The sequence below is a fragment of the Bufo bufo genome, chromosome 3, assembly GCF_905171765.1.
Source record: "Bufo bufo chromosome 3, aBufBuf1.1, whole genome shotgun sequence".
In the NCBI taxonomy this organism is placed as follows: domain Eukaryota; kingdom Metazoa; phylum Chordata; class Amphibia; order Anura; family Bufonidae; genus Bufo; species Bufo bufo.
This window is the reverse complement of record NC_053391.1, coordinates 633,358,868-633,375,844: the sequence shown is the minus strand read 5'-3', so window position 1 is coordinate 633,375,844 and position 16,977 is coordinate 633,358,868.

Sequence of the window (16,977 nt, the reverse complement as noted above, 5' to 3'; positions counted from 1 at the left end):
CTCACCATCTGTGTTGATTCCTCAAAGTTTCTTAAAACCTCACAGACGTCAGACATCCATGCCCAATCCTCGCTTGTGAATAGCGGAAGCTGACTGGAAAGGCGACGACCATGTTGCAGCTGGTATTCCACTACTGCCCTCTGCTGCTCACAAAGCCTAGCCAACATGTGGAACGTTGAGTTCCAGCTCGTGCTCACGTCACACAACAGCCAGTGAGCTGGCAATTTTAAGCGCTGCTGCAGCGTTGACAGACCGGAAATGTGCACACACGCGGCGCACCTTTACCAGTAGCTCATGCAAATTGGGGTAGGTTTTGAGAAACCGCTGAACCATAAGGTTGAACATGTGGGCTAGGCATGGGATGTGTGTGAGCTTGCCGAGCTCCAAAGCCGCCACCAAGTTACGGCCATTATCAGACACAACCATGCCTGGTTGTAGGTTGAGTGGCGAGAGCCACAGCTCAGTCTTGTCTCTTATCCCCTGCTAAAGCTCTGTGTCGGTGTGCTGTTTGTCCCCTAAGCATATCAGCTTCAGCACGGCCTGTTGCCGCTTCCCCACTGCAGTGCTACACTGCTTCCAGCTACCAACTGATGACTGACTGGTGCTGCACGCGGATAATTTGGAGGTGGAAGTGTTTTGGATCTGGTCAAGATACCAGGTAGGTTAATGTACTGCTTTAAATTAGTAGAAAATTATCTTAACGTGCACTGAGAAACTTAAACTCTGACACACCCATTGGAGTCAAAGTAAATTTCTAGTTTAATTGTAAGTGTTCACACAGAATATACCCTCCAGGTGGGAGGTGACTAAATGCGGTGCATTTTTATTGGTTACTGGAAAGCAATAGCAAGCATTCAATGGGTTATTCTTACACTTTCTTTCCATCAGGCTGACTTAAAGAGAACCTTTCACCCGAAGAAAGTATGTAAACTCACCATAAAGACGTGTAGAGCGGCGCCCAGGGATCCCCCTGCACTCAATGTTATCCCCGGGCGCCGCTCCGTTCTCCGGTTATAGCCTCCGGTATGTTTGCAGTTAGGCTCCACCCAGTTGAGCCTGCCGCGGTCTCCTTCTCCTATGCTGTAGCGCTGGCCAATCACAGCGCTCAGCTCATAGCCTGGCTATGAGCTGAGCGCTGCGATTGGCCAGCGCTACAGCATAGGAGAAGGAGACCGCGGCAGGCTCAACTGGGTGGAGCCTAACTGCAAACATACCGGAGGCTATAACCGGAGAACGGAGCGGCGCCCGGGGATAACAGTAAGTGCAGGGGGATCCCTGGGCGCCGCTCTACACGTCTTTATGGTGAGTTTACATACTTTCTTCGGGTGAAAGGTCCTCTTTAAGAAATCATCTAACAGTTCAGCTCTGCAGCCCCCTCATTGACATGTATCTAGGGCTTTGGATTGCGCTCCTTCTCCCCTCCCATCTTCAAGATAGTGGGAAAGCTGTGTGCGCCTGGTGGTACATCCAGGAAGCAGGATTTTTCTACTAAGCGGTGTCTGAGCAGTGTGATGCAAGTGTATAAAACAAACAAGTATCCATACTGTTTCAATAGTCCATAACAGAAGTGGAGGAGGAGAAGTAGGGGTTGCAGCCACTAACGTAGGTGCTGGCGGAAACCCTTATGGAATTAGGGCCCGCAATCCTCGGCGTCGGTAGCACCTGTGCCATCCCAGGGTATGACTCGCTCCCGGCCTCCACCACGTTAACCCAGTGTGCCGTCAGGGAAATGTAGCATCCCTGGCTGAATGCACTTGTCCATGTGTCCGTGGTTAAGTGGATCTTCCCAGTAACTGCGTTGGTCAGGGCACATGTGATGTTACGGGACACATGTTGGTGTAAGACAGGCACGGCACACCGTGAAAAATAGTGGCGGCTGGGGACTGTGTAACAAGGGATGGACGCCAACATCAGGCTGCGGAAGGCTTAAGTGTCCACAAGCCTAAATGGCAACATTTCCAGGGCCAGTAATTTGGAAAGTTGTGCATTTAGTGCTATGGCCTGTGGGTGGGTAGCTGGGTATTTGCACCTGGAATAAGGGCATTTGTACACTGCGCTGGGAAATGGAAGTGGATGTGGTCGCTGATCATGCTTGCGAAGGTCAAGGTGCAGGGCGGGATGCATCCCGGTATGGGCCTTCGACAGGGGATTGGCCAGCACGTAACACAGGGGAAGAGGAGGCAGTGGTGTGATGCACAGACACAGATTGTGGACCCAGGCATTCTTCCCACTTATTACGGTGCTTGGATGCCATGTGGCGGATCATGCTGGTGGTGGTGAGGTTGCTAGTGTTCACGCCCAGGCTCATTTTCGTATGGCACAGGTTACAAACTACTATTCTTTTGTCTTCTGCACTTTCCTAAAAAAAGCGCCATACTGCGCAAGGGGTTGCTTCGTGGAACAGTTGTGGGCCTGTGTGGTGTGGCCCACCTTCTCCCTTTTGCCACCACAATGCCTCTTCCAGCCTGTTGCGGTGCTGCAGATCCACCTTCCCAGGTTGGGTCAGTGACCTCATTGTCCAACACCTCCTCTTCCACTTCCTCACTCTGATCATCCTCCTGATTTGTTGACCTAACCACAACCTCAGTGATTGACAACTGTGTCTCATCCTCTTCATCAACCTCTTGAGACAGTAATTGCGGTTGACTCATTGGCAACTGTGTCTCATCATCATCTACCTCATTACACACTAATTGCCGTTTCTCACCGTCATGTTCTTGTGACTGTGGATGTTCCAGAGGTTGGGAATCAGGGCACAAGATCTCATGTCCATCTTCAAGAGTGCTTGGCGAGAGGGCCAAATCAAGTAATAGCGATGAAAAAAGATCCTCGAAAAATCCAAGTGTGGGATCACTTGTTTGGCCAGATTGTAAATGGTGGGAAGAAAGAGGGTCAGGGTGAGGATTGTGTTGACCAGACTCCTGGCTACTGAGACTGGACTTGGTGGAAGACAGGGTGGTGCTTAACCGACTGGAAGCATTATCTGCTGCAATCCAACCGACCACCTGGTCGCACTGGTCTGACTTCAAGAGCGCCGCCCTGCAAACTGGGACATCAAGCTAGATATCTTGGATGATTGTTTTTCTTGCGCTCTGGCAGCAGGCACTGTTTCTCTGCGCCCAGGGCCACGGCCTTTGTGTGCACCATCAGTATCACGGCCATTTCCCCGTCCCTTACTGCTCGCCTTCTTCATTTTAAATGTGATATATGCTTGAAAGTATGTCACACATACAGTAGCGTGAATTTGGAAGCGTATGTGCAAAAAAATGTACAAAGGTATTTGTGATAAGGAAACGTTATACAGGATAGGTACCACAGGTAATGTCACAGTTCTCAGTGTCTACGGAAAAAGTACACTGGATGTTACTGATATTTTAGGGATTTGCACACTTTAAACAGGAGATGTGGCGCGGATAATTTAACTGTCCGCAGGGGACACCGTCTACGGAAAAAGTGCACTGGATGTCACTGATATTTTAGGGATGCACACACTTTAAACAGGAGATGTGGCACGGATAATTTTACTGTCCACATCCGACATCGTCCATGGAAAAAGTGCAGTGGATGTCACTGATATTTTAGGGATGCGCACACTTTAAACAGGAGATGTGGCACGGATAATTTAACTGTCCGCAGCGGACACCGTCTACGGAAAAAGTGCACTGGATGTCACTGATATTTAAGGGATGCGCACACTTTAAACAGGAGATGTGGCGCGGATAATTTAATACTGGTTATACAGTCAGGTCCATAAATATTGGGACATCGACACAATTCTAACATTTTAGGCTCTATACACCACCACAATGGATTTGAAATGAAACAAACAAGATGTGCTTTAAAATATATTTTTAACTAAAAGGTGTGCTTTTGGTGGGTTTTGAATTAATGGTGGTCTGTGAATGACACTATTATGGGGGATCTGTGGATGACGCACTGTCATGTGAGGGATCTGTGGATGGCATTGTTATGGGGGACCTGTGGATGGCACTGTTATGGGGGATCTGTGGATGGCACTGTTATGGGGGATCTGTGGATGGCACTGTTTATAGGGATGTGTGGATGGCACTGTTATGGGGCATCTGTGGATGATACTGCTATGGGGTGGGGGATCTGTGGATGGCATTGTTATGGGGTGGGGGATCTGTGGATGGCATTGTTATGGGGTGGGGGATCTGTGGATGGCACTGTTATGGGGGGATCTGTGGATGACTCTGCTATATGTCATCCACAGATCCCTCTCATAACAGTGTCCCTCAATACACCGGCCCTCTGCTCACCGCAGTATTTATAAACATTAATCCTTATCCTGTTAATAAGTTTAACTAAAGCTGCGCTCTCCCATGTTCCCATGTCCCCCTGTATCCGTACAGCACTTGCGAACACGCTTCCATAGCAGGCAGAGCGGACGGCAGCAGTAACATCACTCACTGACGTCGCACGTCTGCTCCGTCTGCTTCATTCATAAAGTGGGAGGAGCAGGCGCTCGACGTCAGTGAGTGATGTTACTGCTGCCGTCCGCTCTGCCTGCTATGGAAGCTTGTTCGTAAGTGCTGTACGGATACAGGGGGACATGGGAACATGGGAGAGCGCAGCGTTAGTTAAACTTATTAACAGGATAAGGATTAATGTTTATAAATAGTACGGTGAGCGGCGGGGCCCAGTGTAAGAGCACAGTGACTGCACCGGGCCCCGCCCCTAGTTCCGGACTCCAGCCCCTCATCTCTCCCGGCTTATACATCGCAGTCTGCGATGCTGCAGCATCGCAGACTGCGATGTAAAATGGAAGCATTCGCCCCATAAGACGCAGGGGCATTTTCCCCCCACTTCGCGTCTTATGGGGCGAAAAATACGGTAATTCATCATCAATAATTACCTAATATAATGTGAATCTCACATATTTACCGTTCAGAAGTTATAAAAGTAGTTTTCTTCCTCTGGTACCCACTGTGTTTCCGCATAAATTACCATGGCAGCGACCTGTAGTTCTGAGCCTTTGTCAGGTCGAGCATGCTCAGTGTTTTGCTATCAATTCTCTAGCTAAATGTCTTGTGAAACAAAGGGTGTGTTAGTGTGCTGCTGATTACTGAGTAGGGGGCGTGACTGGACTGTAATATCAGGCAACCAATCAATAAACATCAACACTCACAGCAGTAAAGCTAGGGATTGTGGGGATTGTAGTCTTTGAAGTTTTGTGAGGGAAGATCAGGTGCCATGATACTCAGTGTGTTGAAGGCTCACACAGGAGCTAGACAAATGGGTTTCAAGGTAAATTGAAGCTCTGGTTATACAGTCAGGTCCATAAATATTGGGACATCGACACAATTCTAACATTTTTGGCTCTATACACCACCACAATGGATTTGAAATGAAACAAACAAGATGTGCTTTAACAGCAGACTGTCATCTTTAATTTGAGGGTATTTACATCCAAATCAGGTGAACGGTGTAGGAATTACAACAGTTTGCATATGTGCCTCCCACTTGCTAAGGAACCAAAAGTAATGGGACAATTGGCTTCTCAGCTGTTCCGTGGCCAGGTGTGTGTTATTCCCTCATTATCCCAATTACAATGAGCAGATAAAAGGTCCAGAGTTCATTTCCAGTCTGCTATTTGCATTTGGAATCTGTTGCTGTCAACTCTTAAGATGAGATCCAAAGAGCTGTCACTATCAGTGAAGCAAGCCATCATTAGGCTGAAAAAACAAAACAAACCATCAGAGTGATAGCAAAAACATTAGGTGTGGCCAAAACAACTGTTTGGAACATTCTTAAAAAGAAGAAACGCATCGGTGAGTTCAGCAACACCAAATGACCCGGAAGACCACAGAAAACAACTGTGGTGGATGACTAAAGAATTCTTTCCCTGGTGAAGAAAACACCCTTCACAACAGTTGGCCAGATCAAGAACACTCTCCAGGAGGTAGGTGTATGTGTGTCAAAGTCAACAATCAGGAGAAGACTTCACCAAAATGTGCAGTACGCCGCCCTGCAGGGTATTACGATGTGAGGTTACTTAGGCAAACGAGGGTTGCTATGGGTTACTCACAGTTTGTAGGATGACCCTGGGCAGCGTACAGCAGTGATGGAGAGGTTGGCACAGTAGTCCTCTGGGGCACTCGCTGTATATAGGGACCAGGCCTGATGGTGGGTGAGGTGCCCTGGTTGTTGCAGATGTTTAATGTGCCTAGGGCAAGGTCCCTTTAAGGCTCGTGACGCCAGTGCCTGTAACAGTGGCACACCGATTTATAGTTGTAATAAGTGAGGAACACAGTTGTTGTGGTGAACCACAAATAGCAGGCTTTTTACAATAATGGCAGGCAACAAAGTTCTTTGCAAGATACTCAGAGGGTAAAACACAATCACAGACCAGGTTGTACCTTCTCCTCAGAAATACTGTACACTTTTCCTCAGAACTCCTGTCTGTCTTGATCCCAAGGCCCGTATGCCCTAATGCTGGCTTTTATCCTTGGTAGCAATCCTCCTCAGGTATATATCCTTGCCTCAAGTATAAATCCTTCTGCCCTTCAGCTTACTTGTCTAGCTGGAATCCTGGCTCTGCTTGGCTTGTGGGAACTTGGTATCTCAGGAGGCAACTCTTCCCCTGGTGTCAAATCTTCTGAGCTAACAAAGGCTCAGGAACTTCAGGCAGGCTTCACTAGCCTCCTGGTGGCAACTAGAAGCCTGGACTGTCTAGCTGCATGTCAGGAGGAGGCCCTCAGCTTGTCTCTGGCTGGTGCCCTCTCACTTCTGTCTCTCCACAGACTCCTGACTACAGACTAACCCCTCCCTGTCTAGGTCCAAGTATATATACTAGGGGCTCCCTAGCTCCCTCTAATGTCTAGGATGCTAAACCACACCATAATAGGCCTGCTGCACATATCACAGGGAAAATACACATAAAATACATATTAAAATGCATTAAAATGTACTGTGAAATACACTGCCACTGTCCCACAGGAGGTGGAGAACAACGTGGCCCAATTGACCCTTGTGTAGTGCCCACATTTACCTAGTGGGACACTACAAAATGAATACAGAGGGTTCACCACAAGATGTAAACCATTGGTGAGCCTCAAAAACAGGAAGGCTAGATTAGAGTTTGCCAAATGACATCTAAAAAAGCTTTCACAGTTCTGGAACAACATCCTATGGACAGATGAGACCAAGATCAACTTGTACCAGAGTGATTGGAAGAGAAGAGTATGGAGAAGGAAAGGAACTGCTCATGATCCTAAGCATACCACCTCATCAGTGAAGCATGGTGGTGGAAGTGTCATGGCGTGGGCATGTATGGCTGCCAATGGAACTGGTTCTCTTGTATTTATTGATGATGTGACTGCTGACAAAAGCAGCAGGATGAATTCTAAGGTGTTTCGGGCAATATTATCTGCTCATATTTAGCCAAATGCTTCAGAACTCATTGGATGGCGCTTCACAGTGCAGATGGACAATGACCCAAAGCATACTGCAAAAGCAACCAAAGAAATTTTTAAGGGAAAGAAGTGGAATGTTATGCAATGGCCAAGTCAATCACCTGACCTGAATCCGATTGAGCATGCATTTTACTTGCTGAAGACAAAACTGAGGGGGAAAATGCCCCAAGAACAAGCAGGAACTGAAGACAGTTGCAGTAGAGGCCTGACAGAGCATCACCAGGGATGAAACCCAGTGTCTGGTGATGTCTATCCGTTCCAGACTTCAGGCTGTAATTGACTGCAAAGGATTTGCAACCAAGTATTAAAAAGTGATGAAAGTTTGATTTATGATTATTATTCTGTCCCATTACTTTTGGTCCCTTAGCAAATGGGAGGCATATATGCAAACTGTTGTAATTCCTACACCGTTCACCTAATTTGGATGTAAATACCCTCAAATTAAAGCTAACAGTCTGCAGTTAAAGCACATCTTGTTTGTTTCATTTCAAATCCATTGTGGTGGTGTATAGAGCCAAAAATGTTAGAATTGTGTTGATGTCCCAATATTTGGCTGAATGTTCAGGTATGGGATCTGGTTGGGTCACAGCTCGCAGCCTTAAAGGGAATCTGTCACCTGCTTTTAGCATTTTAAGCTTTCAACAATGCCATGTTCAATAAAGTACCTTATTCCCTGCAGTGGTCTTCTTACTTTATTTAGTTTTTTTCATTTTGATAAAAAAGATCTTTTTCTGATATGCTAATGAAGCTCCAAGGTGCCCAGAGGGGCATTTTTTTTCCTTTCTGGAGCCCAGTGACGCCCCCATGCAGTGCCCAGCCCACCTTAATTTGAAACCCAAGAACGCCTCCTGATCCTGAAATAACCTCCCACAGCCCCGGCAAACAGTTCCGCCCCCTCACCACGTCATCTTCTACCTTCAATAAATGCCCCGTTCTTCTTCCTGTCAGCCACCAGAAATCTTGCGCAGGCGCAGTACCGCCTGCGGCCTGCGCCTGCACGATCATCAAGCTCCTGAGGCAACAGCGCTCAGATTACGTCACTGGGCTCGGCGCATGCCCAGTGAGACTTTTGAGGCTGTTGCCCTCAGGAGCTTGATGATCGGGCAGGCGCAGGCCGCAGGCGGTACTGAAGGGGGGACCCCCTGAAGGGGGTCACATCATGCCATGTGTTTAGAGGGACCTGCAACCTGCTGACATCACGGCCTCCCATGTGACTACAGCTAAGAACTCACAACGCAAAGGACTCATATACCTGGTAAACTGACCTTTTGGTTCTGCTTAACCCTGTTTGTACCACGCCATCTGTATTTATCACTCAGACCACTGTATATATTTTCTGTGTATATTGTGTTATGTCTAGAGAGCCCTTAAGGCAATTAAATAAATAATTTAATCTTGTGCTGTTCTGGTTTCTTGATCACGAATCCCCACGTCCGTGTTTCGGCCTAGTTATACGTTACTGGGGGTTGGTTTCTCACCCTATAAAATCCCGTTAGCGGACCAGGCTTATATCAAACGAGAAGCTGGTGGCAGTCTACCCGGCTGAGGAAGCGCTGTTTCACTGGGGCAGTGAAAAGGCTCCCTCAGCTTGTTGCCTCTCTGTGCCCGTGTGGACAGGAAGAGTCTGTGAACACTGTACCTAGCTGACCTTACCTGCTCCTCAGGGACGGTGTAACGTCACACTTTGGTAACCAGTGACTATACCGTATCTCGCTGGCTCTACATATTTGACGTCTGGCGGCAGCGAGGTGCGATATTCGTCACATATTGGTTGCAGCAAAGTGGTATCGAGATACTAGTGTGTGTGAGCGTGGGACCCATACTCCCAGACACTAAAGACTACCAGCAATAGCTTTTGCCGCTGGAGTCTTAAGATCAGTTTAACACTAGGCAGTCTGAGTGCAAGTACAATAAGGTATGTGTGTGCATCAGTTTGCAGTTTGTGTCAGTGATCATCCGTGGCAATGATGTCCAGTATCACAAGAAGCAAAGCGAAGGAGATGGCCGATGCTATGAACGGTGGCGGGGAGGACGCAGTCCAGATAGGGGGACAAGAGGAGGTGGAAGGCAACGTTATCCAAGGTGAGGGGGAGCACAGCCAAAGCTCCCCAAGGATCCAGTTGCCGGCGGTGAGGCCTGCGGTGGGCCGCACTCCACATGCCCATTCCCCAGCCAGGCAGGCTTGGCTGCTCTCCTACAGGCTGCCCTAGACCATCTCCAGGCCGGAGACCAGGTTCCTACGAGATCCTCATGGCAGCTGCAGAGCGTCGTGAGCAAGCCGAGGCTGTAGAGCATTGCGAGCAAGCAGAGGCTGCAGAACATCGCGAGCAAGCACAGGCCGAGTGTGAGCACCATCTGCAAGTGCTCCAGCTCCAGTACTAACTCCAGCAGCCCTCCCTAGCCCGATGTGAGTCTCCAGAGTTCCGGATTCCAAAACTGCGGGTGGAGGACTTCCCCCTGCTGGACAAAGATGGGGACTTGGACACCTTCTTGTTGGCATTTGAGACGGTCTGCCATCAGTACCAGCTGCCGGGGGACCATTGGGTCCGATTCCTAACGCCATGTCTCAGGGGAAAAGCCCTTGAAATCTTCGGGTACCTGCCCAGCGACACCATCCTGAGGTATGAGGATATCAAGCAGGCTCTGGTCCGGCAGTAAAACGTAACCCCTGAGTGGTACAGGGAAAAAGCTCAGAAGTTTGTGGCGGGGTCCTACCCAGAGCTGGGACGATCACACGCGGGCCCTGCTGAGAGCAGTCGACCAATGGACCATGGGATTGGAGCTCTCCACCGTCCAACAGCTGAAGGAGCTCATCGCCACGGAGCAGTTTCTGTGGAATTGCCCGGAGGACCTCGAGCAGTACCTCCGTGACCGGAAGCCAAAGGGGGCCTCCGCAACAGCAGCCGTGGCTGATGAGTACACCAACAACAGGACTTCAGAGGCCCGGAAACCTATCAGCTGGAGAGGGGTTAAGACGCACACTGCACCTGCTACCCCTGCCCCTAGACCCAAGTGGGCACCGGCCCCTGCTTCACTTTCCAAGTCGGTGGGGGAACCCGACTTTGCCACCTATGTAAGTAACCAGGACACTTCCAGGCCATGTGTCCTCAGCAACCGAGGGATCCGTCCCAGTCATTGTTCTGGAAACCGTCCACTGTGTTATATGTGGGTGGGGGTGGTGGCAGGTCCCTTGACAATTTTCATCTGGTCACCGTGGGCCAGGCCGTGGCCATGGGACTTAGAGACACCGGCGCTGAGATGACTCTGGTACGGCCTGAACTGGTGGCACCCCATGACTTATTGCCCGGGAGATCCCTTACTGTCTCCGGGATTGGAGGAGTAGAACCGTCGCGGCCCGTCGCCAAGGTCTATTTGGACTGGGGCGCTGGTCGAGGAGTGAGGGAGGTAGGGGTATCCACAAATATCCCTGCCAGTGTTTTACTGGGGACGGACCTGGGGCGGCTTGTGTCTAAGTACGTGGCCGCTGACACCCCGAGGTCCGATCCCTCAGAATGTGATACCATGACCACCCCTGTTGATACTGTTAATGTTCATGACATGCCTGTTGATGGGGATGTGGGGGATGTAATGTGTGCTTCTCCCCTCAGTGGGGAGGGGGTCATTCACGCCACCTGTGCTGAGGCCCCAGGGTGTGGCTAGCAAGCATGCTGGAACCTGTTGTCCTCAGGTGTGGTTACTGAGGGGACAAGCAAGGGGCAGACAGCTGCGGAGGAGGATACAAATGCGGTCAGGGCTGTCCCAGGAGAAGTACGGCTCCCAGGTAAAGCCTCAGTGCAGGGTTCCTCCACAACTGGGATGTCAGAGGGCCAGGTTAAACTGTCTGGACTGGCGACTTGGTCGGAAGCCACGGGGAAGCAGGCACTACCAGCAGTGGCAGAGGCCATAGCTGCTGTCACTCGCAGTGGGAGTGCTGGGGCCCTATGGGTCCCTCAGGGGTCTGATGGCTTTACCCCTTCCGACCAAGTGGCTGCCGAGTCAGATGGAGGCCAGGAGACAGGTCCCCAGAACCTGACAGAGGACGTGGCAGTCTCGTCTATTCTGGCCAACTCCGGTCAGGAGTTTCAGGTGGCGTTAGTGGCTGACGCCAGCCTGAACACTCTCTGTCAGACTCAGACCTCGAGCGGGTGGTCTGGGACAAAGGACGGCTGTACCGGGTCACGGTCCAGTAGGACTCACCGGAGGATTGGCCTAGGGACCGGCAGGTAGTAGAACTGACAGGGGTTTCAGGTGGCATTAGAAGCTAGCGCGCTTGAACGCTCTCACGGAGTAGGTGGCACTTCCTCCCATTGACTCAGACCTCCAGAGGGCGGTCTGGGACCAAGGACAGTTGTTCCTGGGAAACGGTCCAGCAGGGCTCACCGGAGGTGTGGCCTAGAGATCGACAATTTGTGGTACCTTATCCATTCAGGGCGGAGTTTTTGTGGGTGTCGGTAATCAAGTGTGTCATGCGCTTCCAGGAAAAGACGCAGGCCTTGTCGCAGTTGGTGCACGACAGTATGGGGCAGGCCCAGACCGACCAGAAGCAGGGGTACGAACAGAAGGCTTGTGAGAGGACCCACCAGGGGGGTCAGCAAGCATGGATATTGGTTTCCGTACCTCAGGACAAGCTTCAGGCGGCCTGGGAAGGCCTGTACCTCACGCACCAGCGGCTCAATTCCAGGATGTACCTGGTCACCCTGGACCATGCCCGGGGAAGGCAGAAGGCCTTTCCCGTGAACCTGATGCAGGAGCATCATGAGCGGGAGGCAGTGCCCTCCCGAAATGCTGCCCCTTCTGGGAAATGTTCACCAAAAAACCCGAAAGGATAGAGTCCACCGAGATTTAGTTGGGCATGGAGTATGCCCCTACCACTTCTAAGCGGATGGTCAAGCTGCTTAAGGGACTCGAAGAGTATGCGTCGGGTACCTGGAGGTCTTTGCCGTCTTCGGTCCTACATGGGAGGATCCACGAGAGTATCTGGCGCAGATGCTCGGGCAGATCTGTCAGGCAAGCTTGACCCTTATGCCAGGGCAGGCGGGGAAGCTTTGGAACCAGAGCCTGGGAGAGTGGATGCCAGTGCATCCTGGCTCACCCCCCGGGACAAGAACCAGGTGATGTCCTTCCTTTGCACCGCTAGGTACTATAGGGGGTTCGCGCCCCACTATGGTAACCTAGGGAGGCCCTTGACGGACTGCACTAGGAAAAAGCTGCTCTCCACAGTCGAATGGACAAGCAACTGCGAGGCGGCCTTCCGGGCACTGAAGGACGCCCTTTCCAGTTTCCCGTTACCCCAGGCAGCCGACTTCACGCGGCCGTTTATAGTACCGACTGACACCAGTAATTGTGACCCCGGTGTCATGCTCAGTCAGGGTGACTCCATTTGTCAGGAACGAATGGGAGGTGGGTACGCGAGAGCCTTGCGCTCCAGCCGTATCACTTTGCCATTCGCCACCAGAAAGGGTGCGGATGGGCGCACGGAGAAGCACAGGAATGTGCTGCCCCTAGCGCCCTCTAAAATGGGGAGGTGTAAGGAATATGGATTATTATTTAATGTCAGCCATGTTCCCACAACAGCCATCTGCTGTTAGATAGCAGAGGTAGTGAACTCCACAGGGGGGCCCTGCTTCAAAGCCCAGCCAAATGGCAGAGAACTTTTAGCAGACCACCTTTGTTTACATCTTACACCTCCATACAGCCAGCCAGGAACCTAGCTAATGGAACAGGAAAAATCTCTCTGCAGGGAATCTAAGCCATTCACCACTTCAATCAAATTATCAGACATATTGGAGTCGGCGATTAATAAGTAATTATCAATCGCCCGTCCATCACAGGCATAAACCAGATAGATATTTGTGTCCCTGTGGCCACGATGAACAGGCCTGTGGTCATAGTTTGGTGGTGGGATGCCAGGGAGGGGAGATATACATATCTCCCCACAGAAACCAAATACCATGCTTGGACTCTACTGGTAGCCAGAACCCAGGTGGATCCATTGGTCCCAGAACCACCTCCCTGCTACATTCTGGTCTGGAGCCATGAGCCCTAATAGGTTTTGTGGCTCATTTGCTGCCAGCCCCAAAAGAGAGGAGTGGACTCCTCCCAGATCAAAAGGCTCGAGCCCGCAAGCGGTCGTGTCTTTTCTCTGAAGGGGGGTCACATCGTGTATATTGTGTTATGTCTAGTGAGCCCTTAAGGCAATTAAATATATAATTTAATCTTGTGCTGTTCTGGTATCTCGATCATGAATTCCCACGTCCGTGTTTCGGCCTAGTTATACGATACTGTGGGATGGTTTCTCACCCTATATAATCCCGTTAGCGGACCAGGCTTATATCAAACGAGAAGCTGGTAGCAGTCTACCCGGGCTGAGGAAGCGCTGTTTCACTGGGGCAGTGAAAAGGCTCCCTCAGCTTGTTGCCTCTCTGTGCCCGTGTGGACAGGAGGACCTTACCTGACCTTACCTGCTCCTCAGAGACGGCGTAACGTCACGCCTTGGTAACCAGTGACTATACCGTATCTCGCTGGCTCTAGGTATTTGATGTCCGGCGGCAGCGAGGTGCGATATTCGTCATAATGATATAATAGCGCTCCTCCTCCTTCTGCATGTAGGGTTTTATGTACTACTATAGTGCTGTAGGTGTAATAATAGTGCTCCATACTCCATGTATGTAGGTCTGTATATATAATTCTGTTGCTCCATACCAGGGGCGGATTGGCCATAGACCTTAAAGTGAAATTTCCTGGTGGGCCGATACCCAGGGGGCCACCAGAGTCCCCCTCGCGGACGGCCAGTGAAAGTTTTTGGGGATTTATTTTGTGCTGCTGGCAGTATTTTTTGATAGACTGTAGTATTTGGCTCTGTTGGGGTGGTATAATGTGCCACAATATGGTATTGCTGGCCCTGCCTTCCATTAATTTGGACCCAACTACAAAAATGGGGCAAATTTTTGTATTTTCTCCAGGGCCACTTTAAGTTTCCAGTCCGCCTCTGCTCCATACAAACTCTAGGCTTCTATATGTATAGTTATGTATAGTTATGGTGCTCCTTTGGTCACTATAGGACTATATGTGTCATGACTGAGCTCCAGCTATCACTATAGGGCTGTATATAAAATGACGGTGCTCCATATTTGACTTTAGATCTGCATATTGGGGGGCTAGGGAATGTCCTATTTTCTTAAAGGGGTATTGAATAGTAGTTTTGCACTGCCCCCCACCTAAAACCAATGTGGCTACGGCTGACGTTTTCTAGATCCCGCCTACTTGTGTTGGCACTGATGCCAATTTAGACCCGCCTACAATATAGGACTACTTTTAGATTTTTTCAGGACCACTTTAAGTACCCTTTCGGCTCCTCTTACCGTGTGTAGTGAGTATGTATATTTGCTTAGAGTGTCTACATAGATAAGTAGTAAATGTGCTTGTGCATAGGTTTATACATATGGAGTATACAAAATATATGTGATGTCGGGTCTTTAATAATGCATCTAGGGGGCTAAACAGGTTTAGGATCTACTGTCAGATAGGAAAGTATTTAATATAAACAAGTAGACAAGTTTGCCATCTGGTGGCCAACTGAGTTTTTACACATTACAGTAATTTTAATTTGCTTATATGGGTTGATTTTTTCTTTGATAACTTCAAATAAACTCTGATTACACTGACAATTATCTGTGCTCCATCAACTAAGGTGAATTTACATGGTAGAACTTTATCATACAATACGGCCACTTTCACACGGTCAGTATTGTGCCTAAAGAGAAAAAATGTAGTGCAAATATTTGCATCTCTTCTGTGTTTTGGACCCACTCCTGGTTTTGGTTTACAAGTACTGATGCAAAATACTGACCATGTTAATAAGGCCTCGACCGTTGTTTTGCACCACATGGAAGCCGCATTTTTTGCGACTCGGATACAGACACATTCATTTCAATGGCGACGCAAAAGATGCCGTCAGCACACCGTGTGCTGTCCGCATCGTTGCTTCGTTTCGTGGCCCTGAAAAAAAAGATAGAACATGTCCTATTCTTCTCCGTTTTGCGGACAAGAATAGGCATTTCTATAATGGGTGGCCGGTTCCGTAAATTGTGGAATGCACATGGCCGGCAACTTGCAGACCACAAAACATGGCAATGTTGCTTATTAGACAGAATAATTGCAGATTAATTTTTTATTATTTTAAGAGGCAAATTTAAACAGGATGCAAGAAATTGCTGCATGGAATCACTAACCTACCTGTATGCAATGTATTTCCATTAATGACTAACTATATGAAACACTGCAACTCTGAAAAATCATGGGGGGGGGGATTTATTAAAGGGGTTCTCCAAGCTTTTTATATTGATGACCTATCCTCAGGATAGGTCATCAATATCAGATTTTGCGGGGCTCCGACACCCAGCCAATCAGCTGTATGAAGGGAAGGAACGCACAGTTGTTGCATGCCGTCTCCCTTCTCTCTTCCTGCTTGCCATAGACATAGCACCAGCGAGCAGGAAGAGAGAAGGGTTATGGCACGCGTGCACTGTGCGTTCCTTCCTTTCATACAGATGATCGGCGTGGGTGCCGGGTGTCGGACCCCCACTGATGTTATATGGATGACCTATCCTGAGTATCACGGTGCGGTTCACTGTGACAGTTGTGACCCCGTAGGCTGGCTGCACACCCTCTCGCGTACTGGCTGCAGGCTGACTCCTGTGTATGTTGGATGCGGTGTCGGTTGTGAACTGTGTTTGGGAATGTGTGTACTGCCTGTGTCTGCATCTTGGTGCAGTTCCTGCCACTGTTGCCGTGCAGACTTGCTGCGGTGTTGTGTGTGAACTGTGGCCTGTGTTTGCGGCTTCCCTAGTCCATATTGCAGCGTACTCAAGTTATGTGCAATAGGTGTTTCTGGGTGATGTAGTGCAATATACACTAACCTGGTACGGCTGACTCTCTGCAAGGGCAGGTATAGGTAGAAATAGTTCGTGACGCCAGTGCCAAGTAAACGGTGGCACGCCGTTTGCGGATGCAGGAATAAATTTGAGGAAACTTAGTATTAAAACAGAACTCCAACTTTAGTAGTTTTTCAAGCAGAGACAATAATGGAAATGCAGTTCCTTAGCATACAGTCGATTTTGCAATTCGGTCGATGCAGGCAATTCAGTTACAGCAGGGTAATTACAGAGTGTTGAACACAGGACTTGCAGCACAGGAGCTAGCACTCTATTTCTGTCTGATCCTGGAATATAACATTTCTTCACCAAGGCCCATTAACCTAGTTCTGGCTTTATATCCTTGGCTATAGCTTTATGAAAGTACCTCCTCTGTCTTTCTTAGTACCTCTGGCTTTCCTGATCTTTGCCTCTGTCTCTCTCAGCTGCTGGAAACTTCCTCAGGTTCTCGATCTAACATATTCCTGTTTCTGCATATGGGAATTCAGGAGGGAATCTTCTCCTGGACAGCAGGCTTCAGGCCTGGACTTGTCTCAGACATTGTCTAATCTCCAACTGTAGATTACAGACACTAGACTCCGTCTGCCTTGCACTTCCCTGACTGGGCC